Source organism: Pipistrellus kuhlii, unplaced genomic scaffold (assembly GCF_014108245.1).
Source record: "Pipistrellus kuhlii isolate mPipKuh1 unplaced genomic scaffold, mPipKuh1.p scaffold_m20_p_1, whole genome shotgun sequence".
Lineage (NCBI taxonomy): Eukaryota > Metazoa > Chordata > Mammalia > Chiroptera > Vespertilionidae > Pipistrellus > Pipistrellus kuhlii.
In genome coordinates, this window is record NW_023425404.1 from 191,592,221 (window position 1) to 191,604,513 (window position 12,293).

A 12,293-nucleotide genomic window follows, 5' to 3' on the forward strand; every position below is an offset into this window, starting at 1 on the left:
TCGGAAAGGCGGGGCTCTGGTCCAAGCTCCCTAGTGGGGGCGGGGTCTCTGCTATTACGTAATGAGGCGCGGGGGATGGAGGCGGGGCTCTGGGGGGGGGAACACACCGGGAAATAGAAAATGCAAGTGGCTCTACAGTAGAGGTCTTGTGGTAGGAATGAGGCTCCCACAGTTTGTTTGTTTGTTTGTTTGTTTGTTTAGTTCCTGTCCTTTTGTTTGTTTTCTTCAGTTTCTTGGAACTTACATCTGGTCCAAAGGTGTAACTTTGTAGGGTGGTTAATCCAAATACTGTTTTGAAGATAGGAGCTTTTTAATATATTTTATTTTTTTAAAAGGTGTTTAAAATACTGTGTGGTTAAAAAAAAAAAAAAAAAAGGACACGGTTGAAGGCAATTCAGAGAACATGGGAAGCTCTAGGAGGCATCGGAAAGCCATCCTATGTGTTACACCTGGTCCTGGTTTTAAGTGGGTCTTTGTTCTACCTAGCTCAGGGTGGGCGGGTAGGCGGTATACACCACCCAAGTGCGCACTCTGCCTTGGTCTTCATAGACAGACAGTCTATGAAGAGGGCAGGCTGAGCAGAGATTTGACAGTCCTTTCCTGGAGGCTGGGAGATTCTGCGATGATAGTCCTCTTTGGCTTCCACCTCCTTTAGATAGCTAAAGAAGAGTTGCATCATAAACTCAGTAAACTCTCCAGAATTCATCTATATTCTCTTTGAAAAGAGAGAAATCGTTGTGAACACTTTAGAACTCTGTTCTTGTTTCAATGAGATCAAGCTGCAGTTTCCACAACCAAAAATTAAGTGCTGAAACCTGTCTCCCAACCTTGTCTGTGAACTTCAGAGTTGGCCATGATGCAGAGTTGTCACTTCCTCCATTCACCCGAGTTTCTTCCCTTCGTTTTACTTCTCTGCTGCTCCCACAAGAGATAACTTCCTTCCTGGCATGTCCTCATTTGCTTCAAGGACCACAGCATGTGCATTTTCATGTGCCTAATAGGATATGGGAGAAAGAAATTTCACAGCCTCCAGGAGACTTTTGTCCTTCCTGAACAGTATCAGGAGTGTATTGTCCACTTTGGGATGTAAAAGTCATCCACCAAACTCTTAACTACAAAGTATTCACTGTATTTTTCTGTTGGAAACTGTGGGATAAGACAGAATTTGTGTCCCTGGCCTCCAAGACTTTATGATCTAGTAGAGACCAGATACAGGATGACTATAAAGAGATTAAAAAAAAAATATTGACAGTGTTCATACAGCCACCTGTGTGCATGCTCCAGTTCTTTCTGCCCCCTTCTCTGTGTGACCAAGATTTTGGTCTATGTCATGCCCTCCAGAAAACCTTCACGGATATTCCACCTCTGGGTTACACACCCTCCCTATGCCCCTAGAGCAGCCTGTCTCAAAGTGCTAATCATTGTGTGCTCATTGTTTGTATTATAACCTTGAGGCCTCTTGGGAGCCGAAACTTTCTCGAAATGAAACTTAGAACCTAGACTGTGTCTGGTGCGCACATGTGTGCGCACACACACACACACTCACACACACACTCACACACTCACACACACTCACACACTCACACACACTCACACACACACATTCACACACACACTCACACACACACACACTCACACACACACACACACACTCACACACACTCACACACACTCACACACACACACACTCACACACACACACACACTCACACACTCACACACACACACTCACACACACACACACACACACTCACACACACTCACACACACTCACACTCACACACACACACACTCACACACACACACTCACAAACACACACACACTCACACACACACACACACACACACTCACACACACACACAGAGCATTCATAAAATGTTTGAATGAATGCATGATCAAGGCCAACTCGATGTAGCATTGATAATTAAAGTACAGGATGGGTCCCACTTGTGTCCTTCAGGTAATAAATGCAAAATATTAAAAGCGTGAAGCGAACCAGTAGATCAAAAAGGATGCAGATGATTAAGGAGGACATGGAGGGGTATGTGGGAAGGTGTTGGCTTGGCTTGGGGCGAAGGGGTCAGGGCTGGAATAAAAGGTGGTCATAAAAGACAGTGATGCTGGATTAAGGAAGATCTTTGAAAGGCTAACAGAGGCTGCTGTTGGCAGCAGAAGCCAATGGTGGCTGACTCAGCAGAAGGGTGTATTAAAAGGGCGGCAGGAGGGCCAGAGAAAAGAGCTTCCAGAAATAATGCCCTAGTCCTGCCCCTGACTCATCTGATGAGCAAACTGCCCCTCTGCCCAGGTCACTGCGTAGCAGGGAACTATACACACAGGTTACACACTGTCAATCTCCTGGTTTTGATATTGTGCTGTGGTTATGTATTTGTGGGAAAACCAAGTGACGAGCAAACAGAACCTCGTTGGACTTGCTTTCCTTTCTTTCTTTCTTTCTTTCTTTCTTTCTTTCTTTCTTTTAAATATATTTTAATGATTTTTTACAGAGAGGAGGGGAGAGGGATAGAGAGCTAGAAACATCGATGAGAAAGAAACCGATCAGCTGCCTCCTGCACACTCCCCACTGGGGATGTGCCCGCAACCAAGGTACATGTCCTTGACCAGAATCGAACCTGAGACCCTTCAGTCCATAGGCCGACGCTCCATCCACTGAGCCAAACCAGTTAGGGCTCATTGTATTTTCTTTTCAATTTTCTGTGAAGCAATGGTTTTTGTTTTTTTGTAAAAAGCTAAGGAAAAATAGCAGTGTGTACCAGCCAACCAAACAAAAACATCTCCGCTTCCCTGGTGCCCACAGTCCTCTCCAGGAATCACCTCTTTCTCTGCTTCTTTACAGCCAAACTTATTTGAAGCATTTTCTCTGGCTTATGTTCTCCATATCTACCTTTTCTGTTACTCCATTCATGAATCTGAATCTTTAATTATTGTCAGCTGAATCCATTGGGGTAGTAACAGCAAGAAAGGAAAGGAGCAGTGCAGAGACACAATGTGCCACTTTGCAGACCTTGGATGGGCAGGTCCTGGTGACATAAGAAGAGGGAGAGGCGTTTGAACCAAGACCTTGGAAGAAAATGGCGGCAGCTCTTCTTTATGTTGCTCAAAAGAACTGAGCGGCCCTCAGTCCACCAACCTTTCCTGGAAGGTCCCTCAGGGATGTCAGGTGAAATAACCAGTTTTATTAGCTGAAAATTTTAGTGCATTAACTTACTCTTCAACTGTTTGTAGGTGCCCATTATGTTATATGCACTATTCTAGGTTCTAGGGATACACAAGTGGACAGAATCTCTTCCCTCATATAACTTACTTTTGAAGGAGGACATAAAATAAATCAATTAAAATAAATCAATTAAAAATAGATAGTATGCTGAAACCAGTTTGGCTCAGTGGATAGAGGGGTCCCGGGATCGATTCCGGTCAAGGGCATGTGCCTTGGTTTCAGGCACATCCCCAGTAGGGGGTGTGCAGGAGGCAGCTGATCGATGTTTCTAACTCGCTCTTCCTCTCCCTTTCTCTCTGTAAGAAATCAATAAAAAATATATTAAAAAAATAGATAGTATGTCAGTGTAGATGAATGCTATGGAGAAAAATAAAGTAGGAAACAGGGAAAGGGCTTGTGTGGAAACGAAAGTGATTTACATGGAGTGTCAAGTAAGGCCTCATTGAACAATAACGTTTGAGCAAAGACCTGAAGGAAGCAAAGGGGTGAGTGAGACAGAAACCTGGGAACATCACTTCTGGCAGAGCAAACAGCAAGTTCCCAGGCCCTGTGGCAGAGCCTTCCTGGCTTTTTAAAGACACAACAAGGAGGCAAGTGGGAAAGGAGCAGAGAATTGAGGACAGGAGCTCAGAAGATGACTGGTTAGAAGTGGAGAGACCAGATCTCTTCTCAGACATTGTAAATCTGAAAAGCAGAGGAGTGACATGAGTAACCTCCCATAGAGAGCGCATGAGCATTTCTTTCATTAATGCCAGCTGAATCCAGTGGCGTAGGCAGAGCCACTTCCTGGAAACACACCTTGCCAGAGGCAGGTGTGTTGTCAGCCTGACCTTCAGCTCAGGTCCCCGGGGGGTGGGTTTCATTATCTAAATTCAGCCAAGCACCAGGAACAAACATGATTATCTAAGCCCATCCAGAAGTGACGATTACAAAGAACCCACAAGAATGCACATAATTTCCTTAGTCTGGAGCTTTAGTAAAACTTCCTGGTTTTTGCTGTATAAAATAAACATGCTGTATTGGCTCTGGGCCATGTCTCTCCATCAGAGGACAGCTGTCCCATCTGGCCCCAGCTTTTTCCTTATATCTTTGTGCCTGTTTCTTTCTTTTATTTTCTAAATCTCCAGCAGCCCCTACTCAGGAACTGGACTGCTCTCTAGCCACGTTGGATGTGGAAAAGAGAGAAATAGCTACAACTTCCAGTTTTAAAAGAATATAGAAAAGACCTTTGAAATTGCTCTTGCCAAGATAAATAATCATCAGTTTGCAGAGTCCACTGGACTCTCCTCAGTCCTTATTCTTGCTCACTGGCCTTTCACAGCATTTTAGCTTGTTGACCGCTCTTGTCCTCTAACAAGTATCTTTATCTCCTACCTCTGAAGCCACATCTTTCCAGTCTCTTTTCCTCCACCTGTCTGGTAGGCCTTTGACCAGATTAGGTGTGTGGTGCTCATATTATCCAATGGCCCTCATACCATCCACGCATAAATACCCTACTTGCCAATCTTATCATTCCCCTAGTTCCATTCCAGCTATATGCTTTTGCTGGCAAAATTGGTATCATTAGCCAGGATGACTCAGCCAAGCTCCAGACTCATATATCCAGCTGCCTAGTTCTCATTTCCCCTTGGATGTTTCAAAGTCCTTCAAACTCCACTCGTGTACAAAGGAACTGTTTTTGCTCTGCTTCCTATTTCCTTAATCCCCACCAGGGCTGCTTCTGCTTCTGTGTCCTTCATCTCAGTTCAAAGCAGGACATCTGCCCTGGACAATGTGGCTCAGTTGGTTGAGGTATCCTCCATACACCAAAGGGTTGCAGGTTCAATTCCCAGTCAGGGCACATTCCCAGGCGTCTGTTTACCTCCTCTGGGATAGACTAGAGCTGCATTAAACCTTCATAGAATTTCACCAGTGGAGGCATACATCTAAATACATACATACAGGAGGCAACTGATCAATATTTCTCTCTCACATCAATGTTTCTCTCTCCCTCTCCATTCCTCTCTCTCTCTCAAATCAATTTAAAAAACAAACAGCCCTAGTTGATTTGGCTCAGTGGATAGAGCGTTGGCCTATGACTGAAGGGTCCCATGTTCAATTCTGGACAAGGGTACAGGCCCGGGTTGTGGGTTCAGTCCCCAATAGGGGACATGCAGGAAGCAGCCAATCAATGATTCTCTGTCATCATTGATGTTTCGATCTCTCCCTCTCCCTTCCTCTCTGAAATCAATAAAGATATATTTTTTAAAATATATGTTAAAAAAATTTTAAAGCAGGACATCTACTTTGTTGCTTAAGCTAGATATTGAGGAGTCATCTTTAAATCTTCACTTTCCCTCACTCTTCAGTGCAGCCCACCACTGGGTCATCTTGATTGCACCTCTAACAGCATGAGAATTCTCTGCGTCTCTCCCTTGCTTCAGCCACCATGTAGTACAAGCTCTCCCCAAGTGCACAACAAGCAGGCGGGAGGGAATGCCCCCAGACTGGAGGGTGAGCCCCAGGAATGGAGGAGGAGGGAAAGAGTGAAGTCAGACACAGGTGACTTTACAGGTTTTGGGCAGGAACAGAATGGCTTCGCTTCTCCTCATTAAACAGAATGGAGGCCCTGTGCTCTGAGATCAAAAGACTTTGTGGTCCGACGAGATTGAGAAATGCTTTTTAATGCAGCTCCCTAGATGTTAGCACATCACAAGTCCAGAAAAATGCCAGGCGGGGAAAGAAACTGGTGATTTTCTTTGGCCTGAACAAATGAATTTATGTGGTGGAGGATTCATATGTTTCCTCTCTGCATTTATTTCTATGCTCTCCCTTACCCTCCACCTCCCAACGCAGAGAACAATGTTGTTCTCACATAACATTGGATAGAATAGAGCTGCATTGAACCTTCATGGAAATTCACCAGTGGAGACATACACATGGGATAGTATATCATGATCAGATTTAAAGTAACATCTCCTGAAATTGAAAAAATATTCCAATATCATTTATTTTGTGCCAAACAGATATTGAAAAGTGAGTTAGCATTCTTATCTGAACACTTGATTTATTATAAAGGTAGTATTACAGAGTTGTATTATTGCAGTCTTTTTAAATAAATGAAGCTGGCTGTACTGGATATCCATGAAGGGGAAAGGGAGTTTCAACCCTTACCTGACATCAAACACCAAACTCATTTCCAAGTCAGTGTGCAGGAACTAACACAGGAGATGATCTTGGTGAAGCTGAGATAGGCCAAGCTATCTTAAATAGGGAACCAAAAACCACCACAAGAAAGAAAAAGATCGATAAATCCAATTCCATTATAATGGAGAATTTCTGTTTGAGAAAAAGGTACCAAGCTAAAAAGCAAATTGGAGTTTAGGAGAAGATATTTGCAGTCCATGGAATCAGCAAAGGATTTTATCAAATAAATACTGTGAATGAGTTGGGGACAGACACTGTCGTAGTGAGCTGTGCTCGAGGGCCAGACTGCTCACCTGATGCTGTGACTTTGGACACATTATCCAATGCTTCCCTGCTTGCTTCCTCCATGTGCCCACCTCTAAGGGCTGTTGTGAGAATTAATCAGTCCAGATAACCATTTTGAGTGGAGCATTTATACATCGACAGGGTCCAACCAAGGCTAGTAATTCTTCTGTGTCTCCTGCATTTGAAAGGTGATGCTTGATGCAGAGAAGTTAGCTACTTTCCTCATCAGAGTGGCTGTCGCAGATGTACCTGCCATCGCATTTCCTAGTGCAGAGGTGCCTCCCACTAAATAGGAGCCAGCCCTCCCATAGTAACTGCGAGGCATTCTTGGTAACCAACCTGCAAGGACCGTGGCTGTACTTTCCTTCACCCAACAATATCGACCCCTTTCTAATCCCCTTACATAACGATCACAGCATCACCCCACAGGCATGGCTCAGTGGTTGAGCCTCAGCCTATGTATGAACCAGAGGGTCACGGTTCAATTCTCGGTCAGGGCACATGTCCTAGTTGTGGTCTCCATTCCCAGTGTGAGGTGTGCAAAAGGCAGCCAATCGATGATTCTCTCTCATCACTGATGTTTCTAGCTCTCTCTCTCTCCCTCTCCCTTCTTCTCTGAAGTAAGTAGAAATATATTTTAAAAATAAAAATAAATAAAAATTATTATTGTGTTTCTAGCAGGATTACATTGGGACAGTTTTCTGAGGGAATTACTGGAGAATACAAAATCCCTAATCTCTTAGGCTTCACCTGTGAGTCACTGTTCTACCTCCGGATGGCAGAGCTTCAAGTTCAGGCACCCCGTCCTGCCAGAGAGGCGTCACCAGGCAAGTCAGTCCAAGCTCTGCCCTGTTTCAACCCTGTTTCATTGGCATCACTGGTGTTACAGAAGCGCTTGTAAAGCCAGTGCATCTCTGGGGTGCTCTGGTTAACCCCTCTTCGCCTCTGGGAAGTGAGGCCTCCGGGTAGGAAGCTATCACTAATCCCTAGAGCAGTGGTCGGCAAACTCATTAGTCAACAGAGCCAAAAATCAACAGTACAACGATCGAAATTTCTTTAGAGAGCCAAATTTTTTAAACTTAAACTTCTTCTAACGCCACTCCTTCAAAATAGACTCGCCCAGGTGTTGATATTTTGTGGAAGAGCCACACTCAAGGCGCCAAAGAGCCACTTGTGGCTTTTGAGCTATGGTTTGCCGACCACTGCCCTAGACCCACGTTTCTCAGGGTGCGGTTGTGGCCTGGGTGTGTAAGATTTCCCTGGGGTGCTTATAGAGACGGGAGCTGCAGGTTTCACTCCTGACCCTCTCACTCAGAATCTCAAAGCAGGTGAGTTGAAAGTTTGCATTTTTCAAAAGCTAACGTGCTGATTCTGAAATTTGAGAAGGGTAGAAATGTGTGTTTCTGAGTTCCACAGATTCTAGTTCCGGAGTTAGAAAATGAATGCCCAGTAACTGTAGCAGAGTGCAGTTTGGGGACGTGGAGGCCAGTTGAATCTATGTAGGGACTGAATTCGAGGAAGAGATTTGTGAAGCACGAGAAAGAATGCCTGAAGCATCGTGAACACTCAACACCTGTAGTCGTGATTTTCCTGGTTTTAAGGCAATATTTTGCCTTGCCTTTGAGAAGCGAAATACACACACACACACAAAGATTTGTTTCATTTTTTATGAATTCTACCAGTGAATATAGATGTGACACGACACTTCTGTACCTTGAGCCGTCTGTTTAAGATCCGTGTACTCTTCTTATCTGCAGGGAGGGTAGCCTTTAACCTATTGATCCTGCTAATTCTGCACTTATATCAGGACCCCTCGGGCTGGGCATCTTCCTAAGTTAATGAATGAATGAATGAATGAATGAATGAATGAATGAAGAGTCTGCTGTGGCCACTCTTGGTGCCATTGACTCACCGTTACGGTTAGGTGGTCTAGAACCCCTAACCTTGAGTGTGTAGAATGGCCCCAGGGTCCTGTAAAAGTGTGCTTTCTGATTCAGAGGGTCTGGAGGAGGGCCCAAGATTCTGCCTTTCTCACCAGCATTCTGGTGATGCTGATGATGAAGCACCATCTCATTTCTGACGTCCAGAGAGGCTTTTCTGAGGCCCTGGGGTCCCTGGGTTCCTCTGAGTCAGGCTGCTGGCTCAGGCAGGGGGACACCCTATGTAGACTCTGCTCCCAGCAGCTGCTGAGGTGAACGCCGTGCTGGCCGCCAGTGAGTCATCACAATCCTCTCCCTCCCACACCTGACTCACTGCTTCCCCTGACTCAGGCCTTAGCTAGTTCTGGTCTTCGCTTTCATTTCTTTTTTTTTTTTTTGATGGCTACTTTAATTCCAATCTGGCCTCTGAAATTTGGGTTAGTGAAATTTAAGAACTTAACCTTGCAGGCCCTGAATATTTTCTGTGGCACCACTCACAAACTCAAGTATGTCAGTAATTCCCAAATGCCAAGTCTAAACTTTCAACTGGAGAACACACACACACACACACACACACACACACACACACACAGGAATCTACTATCCTCTCTCCTCCCCAACCCCAGTAGATTCTTATTTAGTTTTTTAAAGCTCAGGTTTAGAAACTATTGAGATATTTCCTGTGTAATCATCTATCCATCCATCCATCCATGAATGAATGAATGAATGAATGAATTCACCCATCCATCCATCTGCTTTCCTTATTCCAGAAAAGATTTAAAGTATCAATCATTTAAGAAAATAAATTAAAATATCCATATTGGGTTACTATTCATCTGCTTTCTCATAGTTTTGTGTTTTCCAAAATTTTTTGGTGTGTATTATTATAATGATAATAACTTTTAAAGAGTGAACCTTTACGGATAAAAAAAAAATTATCCAATCAGGATTGCCCCATTTCTTTTTATACTTGATGAGTTGTCAGTTAACCAAGTATTTTATTGTTGCCCCCCCCAGAAGACTAAAAAAAAGAAAACCTTTTGTGGCTGATGACTTAAAAGATAGAAGACCTCTAACACGCTAGCAGTTTCTATCTTCTCGGGTCCTGCAATACCTCCCTGAGAAATGATGGCCAAAATAATTCGCCAGGAATTTTATATACAGTATAAAAGGGCTTTTCCTATGTGATTTAAATTTGGAATTGCATATTAGGATCAGACCGAATCTGAGTTGGAAGAACCATTCAAGGTTCCCTGTCCAGCCAATGGTCACAGCCCAGGACACAATGCAATGAGAGCCAGTGGACTGCTTCCCCCTAGTGGTGAAAAGGGATCATACCACTTCAGTTTTGAAAAAGTCATTCAGTCTCAGAATCAGTTTCTAAACATCAGAAATTTATGTCTCACAGTTCTAGGGGTTGGAAGTCTGAGTTCAAAGTGTCAGCAGGGCTGGTTTCTCCTGAGGCCTGCCTCCTTGGCTTGGAGATGGTCTGGATCTTCAAAAGGTCTGTCCTCTGAGTGCATCTAAGTCCTAGTGGCTGACCTCAGAGCCAGCTGCGCTAATGACCCCCTGACCGTGACCCTGAGAGGACACACCCGAAAAGATGATGAATATTCTATTGAGATCCTCCCCTGGGAAGTACCCCATGGTCCCCGCCTTTGGAAATTGGATGGAAGCCCTCAAGGCAAAGGACTCAGCTCTCTCTCTCCCTCTTCCCCTCTCTCCCTTTTTATCTCTCCCTTTTCTCTCTCCCTTTTTATCTCTTTAAAATCAAATTTTAAAATAAGATTAAAAAAAACATTTTAGAGGGAAAAGCAAAACCAGAGATCATCTTATTCAAGTTGATTATTTTACAAGGGAGAAAACCCAATAGCTGGTGATCAGAGTAACTCCTCAGGTTTTTGTGAGGATGAAACAAGATGATTCGTGTGGAGAACGCAGCACAAAGCCTGGCATGGGACCTGCTGGCTCACAGGCGCCTTGCAGTTGAGCAAGGGAGAGCATAAACCCCAATTTATTCTGCAATAATTTCATGTTGGTCATGGTGACACAGGTTTCTTCTGAAGCCCTACGCCTACTTTAACAGGCACAACTACAAGGAAAATGAGGAGGAGTGATAATCTATCAATGATGATAATTTTAAGGGACATATGAAAAGTAATCATCATGCTATAATCCATGTCATAAACTAATATTATCATGAACATTTGTACTTTACATGGATGGGGATAAAGCACTGTGAGCCTAGCAGACACCTTGGTGAGTGTAAGGAAGAGATACCCTCTCTGGGTGGGAGCATCCCTGAGCGTTCAGGCCCTGACAAGCCAGGGCAACATGGACTAGATTTGAGCAGATACCTGTTGGGCGGGTGCAACTTGCACAGCCATCTGTAGAAGCCCTGGAAAAAATCTGCCCCCCCCCCTCCTCCCTGAGTCTTTCAGGATGAGGCTAAAGGCTACTTCTTTCCATAATATAGTAACTCTATTTGTAAAAACTGCTGTTTGAATTTTCACTTTGCATAAATAGTCCTTTGTTCTGTGAATTCAACTGTCTGACCTTGAAAGCGGCTCTGCTGCTGTTTCTACTCACTCCCATACCGGGTGCCTGTTAGTTATCCACTAAGTTGTGCTGCACTCAAGGTTACAAGCTGCCTGCAAAACATCTACATGGGGCTCTTTGTAAAGCCTGCTAAAGACCCGGAAAAAAAACATATTTGGGGGACAAAGAGACCAAAAGAACATAAAGGAAAGCTCCCACCATATTGCTTTGTTCAGATTTTTTGGGAGGTGACTCCACTGAGACCGTCTGTGTAACAAAGCAGTGTAACTCATTCTCTAAGCATTGCTTGAATTTTCTCCGGTCTTCTGTGACAAGGAAAGGCAAGCATGGGGTAGTGGGAGAATGGTGGTCTTGACACTATGCAGATGGGGGTTGAACCCTTCCTCCGTTCTTTAGTTGTAATGTGACTTGAGCAAGCTATTTAAGTTCTCTGGAGTCTGTAAAATAAAGACAGCGTTATGTTTCTTGAGTAATTGTCAGACACAGGAAGGAAGCAGGTCAAGTACACGGGGTGGTCGTTGGCATGCAGTGCAACTTTCTCATTCTCCAAATGAGGAAATGGTGACCTCGAAAGGGCTGGGCAGCACCTAAGGCACAGAATCATGTTCCCCCCATCAACCTTGGCCATTGTCAAGGTCGCCTGAAGCACTTGGCAGGAAATGAGTTCCACAATGTTTTTCCCAGGTGTGGGGGAATATAACCATCTCAATGGGCTCTGTGTATTTCATACCAAGTATATACTATTTCATGCTAATTACAGACTATTCTGTGATTTGATTTTTAAATTTGTAATGAAGTCTGGAGACTTAATTTTTAAAACGGAATTTATTTCTTAATGGACTATATTACATTAGCAGGAAACTTCTTAAGTGCATTTGAGGGGAAATTACTGGTCTTTGAATCACCTTAATCACTTTGTAAGAGGAAATGGAGAGGAGCCCAGGACAACCGCCCCCCCCCCCCCCATCCCATCCCACCCCATGCCTGGGGGCAGGATGCTGAATTGACACCAGGCAGGGCTGCTGGGCTGCTGAGGCAGGTGGATGACTGCAGCAGAGCCTGGGCGTGGACCAGCAGACAGGTGAGCTGGAGGGAGCAAGCACTTGCT